This window comes from Papaver somniferum, chromosome 2, assembly GCF_003573695.1.
Source record: "Papaver somniferum cultivar HN1 chromosome 2, ASM357369v1, whole genome shotgun sequence".
Classification (NCBI taxonomy): Eukaryota; Viridiplantae; Streptophyta; class Magnoliopsida; order Ranunculales; family Papaveraceae; genus Papaver; species Papaver somniferum.
Genome location: NC_039359.1, coordinates 60,754,481 through 60,760,438, shown reverse-complemented (window position 1 = coordinate 60,760,438; position 5,958 = coordinate 60,754,481). Strand labels below are relative to the sequence as shown.

The window sequence follows — 5,958 nt, the reverse complement described above, 5'->3', positions numbered from 1 at the left end:
TGATGTAGATTTATGCCGTCCCAATTAACCAATCTTCTTTCAAAAGCAAGTTGTATATCTTCAAAAGCTTTCACTTTGGATTTACCAATAATTAGAGGGGAACCTAAATATTTCTCATTTTTCTCCATACTTTGAACTCCCAAAATGCTACTTAGAGTATTGCACACAGATGGATCCATGTTGTTACTATAAAAAACAGAAGACTTGTCAAAATTAATGACCTGACCAGATTGTGAAATAAAATCCTTCAAAACTTGAAGAAGATTATTCACACTGGTTAAATTCGCTTGAGTAAAAATGAGACAATCATCAGCAAAAAGAATATGATTTATAGGTGGTGCTCCTCTTGCAACTGAAATACCTTTGATATCTTTGGAAGTATGAGCTTCTATAAAAGTTCTTGAAAACCATTCCATTGCAATAATGAAGAGATATTGAGACAGTGGATCGACCTGTCTAATACCTCTAGTTGGAGAAAATTCTTCACAAGGTGACCCATTAAGCATGACAGATAGAGAAGTAGTGTTGATGCATTATTTGATTAGTTGACACCAGTCCTCACTGAAACCAAAACTATGTAGAACTTTAAGCAGAAATGACCACTCCAATCTATTAAAAGCTTTGGACATGTCAAGCTTCAAAGATAACCAACCACTTTCTCCTTCCTTTTTCTTCATTGAATGAATCAGTTCATGAGCTATAATTGTGTTGTCATTAATCAGTCTGCCTGAAACATATGCTGCTTGATAAGGAGAAATGATTCTTTCCATCAGGGGTTTCATTCTTGATACAAGAATCTTGTAAAAGACCTTGTAAAAGGTATTTCATAGACCAATAGTTCTGAAATCAGAAGGGGAACAAGGTTTATTCTTTTTAGGGATTAAGGATATGTAGGTTTTGTTAATCTGCTTAGGCAAATACTTTGTTTCAAAAAAATTCTTCACCATATCACAAACATCAGCACCAAAAATATTCCACTGAGACTTATAGAATCCAGCTTGAAATCCCTTAGGCCCTGGGGATGACCAGCTTTCCATGCTTTTAAGAATCTTGTATATCTCTTCATTAGATGGTGGAAGTAGAAGTAACCTATTACCTTCTTCTGAAATCAGAGTGGGAATGTGAATATAATATTGTTTTCAATGGAAGGATCATGTGAAGTACTTATTTTTTTAAAATGTTGAGTTAACAACACAGATATGTCTTCTCTAGAATGAAGCCAAGAACCATCTTCAGTCTTTAAGGAATCAATGTTGTTTCTAGCTCTCTTCCTCTTTGTTAAAGTATGGAAATACTTAGTGTTGTAATACATTTCTTTAACAAAATTATCCCTAGATTTTTGTTTGTAAACTCTTGTTGCATCTTATGCCATTTATCCAATTCTCTATTTACTTCAATTGCCTTTGCAGTATTATCTTGAGAAAAAGGTAAAGCTTGTATCTAACATAATTTTTGTTGAAAAAAATCAACATTCTGATAAATATTACCAAAGTGAGTTTTGTTCCATCTAGATAGAGTAATCCTTGTAAACTGAAGTCTTTTAATGAGCCTGTAACCTGGACATCCTTGAACTGATTTTTCACATGGTTTTGCAATTTCAGCTGCACAAGTTTTATCCTGCAGCCAAGTTCTAAAGAACTTAAAAGGCTTCCAAAGCTTTGGTTGAGAGTAATCTGTCACCAGCATAATGGGGCAATGATCACTTCCACACTGTTGAAGATGAATGAGTTTAGAATCTTGAAAATTTTGATTCCATGAACCATTAACAAAATCCATATCTATCCTTGATCTTTTGATACCAGTACCTATATTATTATTAGACCAAGTGTGTTCTCTACCTATGAAACCCAAGTCTTGCAAGCTCACCTCATTGATTATGGAATTTACTAAACCATCTCCTAAAGAAGAACCAGTTGAAGAAGAATCTAAAATATGAAAATTAAGATCACCAAGAAGTACCCAAGGCTGAGAAATATTAAGACCAATGTCCTTGATGAATTCCCACTGATTTTTCTTCTTAGAATAATCAAAATACCCATATATATACAAGATAATAAAAATTCTGGTAAACTTGGATCATATTGAACTGCAGCATGGATCATGTTGTTTTCACAACTAACCATATCACAGATAAACCCATCTTTCCACAAAAGCGCTAAACCTCCAGAAAGACCAACATGTTGAAGGAATTTCATGTTTGGATACCTTAAAGGGGCTAATAAAGATCTCATCTTATCTTCATGTATTTTAATTTCACAAAGGAATACAATGTCAGGATCTTTGGATCTAATTATGTCCCTAAGATGATCTCTAGTATCTGGTGTTTTAAGACCTTGGACATTCCAGGAAACAACTTTCATGTTGTGATTATGATGCAAAAAACCAATTATGCACACAAAGTAAAGAAATTTTGCATGAAACTTATCCGAGAGAATGCATGAAATATTAACGACTAACGTATGAGTTGGAAAAGTAGTTTTAATGTCAATGAAAAGCCTAATAAGATTCTCAAACAAAATATTAAATGCAAGAGTTTAAATAAGAATAAGATTGACTAGTAGGAACAATAAATTCAGATAAATTGAAAAATTTATGAGGGTATAAAGTAAGAATAATACCTGATTTCCCAAATGAGTATGCTTAGTTAGATTATCTCCAGTTGTGATCATTTGAGCATTAATTGGAGCTGAGATTGGACTCATAATGTTGCTTGATGGGCATGTAAGTGATACATTTTATACCCATATTTATATTAGCTAGGATACAATATTTTAGTTGGTAATACAATTTTAGTGCTTTTGTAGAAAGTACAAGTGAATTTGATCATCCAGCGAATAAACAACAAAATGTGAGACTTAATGGTGTTTGCGTCGAAAATTGTAAAATGTGGTTGGCCTGGTATTTCCATATATCAGCAACCACAATGATGAAATGTGGTTGGCCTGGTATTTCCATATATCAGCAATCACAATGATGAAACGTGGTTGGCCTGATATTTCCATGTATTAGCAACCAAAATGATGAAATGGGGTTGGCCTGGTATTTCCATGTATCAGAAACCACAATGATCAAATATGTTGGCATGGTATTTCTATATATCATCAGCACTTATTATGCTGGCCTGGTATTTCTATATATCAGCAGCACTTATTATGCTGGCCTGGTATTTCTATATATCAGCAACACTTATTATGCTGGCCTGGTATCTCTATATATCAGCAGCACTTATTATGTTGGCCTGGTATCTCCATATATATCAACAGCATAGAATTATTTCACAACCGAGGTCACAACTGGAAGACAAATTTTAATTTGCTCTTCAATTAATGCATGGTGAAGCGAGTCGACGTCAGCACACTAATGCCACCTAAGATTGGTCAAGAGTGACTTTATTATTGTTAGCATAAGAATGGAAGAATATCACCTCCATGATCACGTGCAAATGAAGTGCAAATGAAGAAAAAGGAAAGATTAACATATCTTGTCCTTACATAAGTTCTCTTGCTATATATATATAAAGAATCTGAAGGAATGTTTGAGACTAAATGACGTCATTTGTGCAAATACTGTTAAGGTGGGCCCAGCACATGCAAGAAAATATCATGTTTTTTAAATGAAATTAATTCATTTCCTTAGTGGTTTCATATTCTATGGAAAGTGGAGATTCGCTGATACTTTACAATGTTTCGTCATATTATGACACGCGACACAATATTGTTGGGCGGATTGTATTTCATGACATGTGGCAGACTTCTATTGGGAGGTGATGTGGCGATGACGTGAATTCATATGTGGGCTATATTTATGTGTTGTTTCAAAATGAAAATGGGAGGCCGGTTTAGGGGAGACGAAGAGGAGCTGCGACTTCAGAGCCGTAGAGGAGAAATAAGGGTTTTGTGATTTTAATTTATTTTCTTCATGGTTTTCTAAATTGACTGTTAGGGTTTCGATAGAAGCCAATTAATTGTTTAAATACTACGATGATATCTCTAATAATAATTAATGACTAGTAATTTCTCTTCATATAGCTTGGTGATTAATTGATAATGTGATTTTCTTGATTATGTATGCTTTTCAATTGATATTTCGTGCTTTGTTTAAAATCCCTTGACGTGATATGCTTTAGGATTGATATTTAATGCTTTAGAATCACTACCCATGAAGCGAAGGAAGTTACAGCGCAGAAACTATATTTTAGAATTTAACATACGATCTTCCGAGACATGAAATTGATTTCGAAATTTGTCTTGAGTAATGGATAGAGATTTGTAGAAATTATATGATTGAATTGGTGGAAATCGAAAATCCTAACAACCCATTACCCATTTTGGTTACGTCTTTATTATTTATTATTTCATTTTGTTCGAATTTCTGCAAAATCGTTAAACATTATTTTGTTGATTAGTTATTTTTGGTATTAATTAGTAGTGGTATTTCACACTCCCTGTGGGAACGAACCGCATTTGCTATCTATATTACAATTGACCTGTGCGCTTGCGGATAAAACGAGGTTTCATTTAATTTTGGTTATATAAAATCTATACCAAGTTTTTGGCGCCGCTGCCGGGGAACGAACCCGGGTCACCCGCGTGACAGGCGGGAATACTTACCACTATACTACAACGACGAAAGAAGAAGATTTTTTATTTTATAAAAAAAAAGAGAGAAAAAAAAAAGAGACATTTTTATTTTTGTAGATTTTTATTTTTTTTTAGACTTTCTTTCTCTTTTGCACTTTATATTTTTAGACTTTGGACTTTAAATTTTGGGACATTATTTTTAAACCCTACGGAAGGGTAGTTTAAATATAAACTGTTTGCAGAGAAGGACAATGATTACGATATCACCTCGGCCCCTCGGGTTCGTACATGAGATAGGAGTCGTGGCCCGAGTCGACTACAAAGGTTCATCCCCCGTCTGGTATGGGAGGTAAGTTTGTCGAAACACTCGTGAATCCCCTGTCAGCGAGTTACTGTCTTCCTTTGTATGCATATATGTTGAGGACTTGAAAACGGCTGCTTTAATTTCCTAGTAAAGGGCAAGGACTGGCCATACAAGATAAGGGTTCGGATTTCATCACCGTTCTCTTCTTGCTCGCCTTAGGAAAACGACACCAAACGCGAACCTAAGCCTAAAATTTTGACTAGAACGAGACCGATAGGGTAACGAGCTTAACAGGAAAGTCATTCGAAAAATATTGGTTACTCTTTTAAGCATACTTCGAAGTTCTTGACGGTTTCTGTAAGTTGAATGCGTGACTGCGCCGCCTTGTAATACCGGTGAGGCCTTGGGTATCAAAGCTCCACCGAGCTTCCCTCGCCTCTATTCAACTTACTTTAACTCGGATTGATTCCAGAGGGGTTTTCTTAAATTGTAACGAATTCACGTTTGAAGGATTAGAAGCTGGTCTAGAAACAATCTAAGTGGAGCCATCATGCTTTTTTTTGATAGAAATCAGTAGGTTTGCTGTGGTGGAGTCAGCCTTGTTTGTGTTTGCATAGAACATCCCTTTCTTTTTAGGACTTTTCTTTTTAATTTTGTTTTTCTAGTGTATGCCCGAAGTTTTTAAACGGGCTTGGAAAAGAAACAATCTAGGTCGTTTGATTAGTGACAAACCTAGTAGTTCTTCTTGTGAAGGCGGGGAGCTCGAAGACTCTTCTTTTGAGAGTCCCGTTTTTGGAAACTTCAGTTTTGAGAATCTGTCTCTTCGTGAGGAAAGTACCCCTAGTACTCCTAGTCCTTTGGTAGTGCCAGAAATGGCAACTTTGAAAGCTTTTCTAAACCCAACTAGGACCTCTTGTCCGTCTTGTATCAAGTTAGCTGAAACCGAGGCAAATTATGAAATGAAACCTGGGACTTTACAGATGTTCCCAATGTTTTTAGGGAAGGAGAATGAGAACCCCTATTTTAATGTTAGGGAATTTGAGGAAGTTTGTAGTACTCTGAAAATTAAAAACC

At 35.3% G+C, this 5,958-nt stretch overlaps 1 non-coding gene across 1 annotated transcript; it reads right to left on the bottom strand.

The window, feature by feature from the left end:
- Positions 1-4,555: 4,555 nt before the first annotated feature.
- TRNAD-GUC lies at positions 4,556-4,627 on the bottom strand. Its single transcript has one exon. It is a non-coding gene; the product is annotated as a tRNA-Asp (tRNA).
- Positions 4,628-5,958: the final 1,331 nt, after the last annotated feature.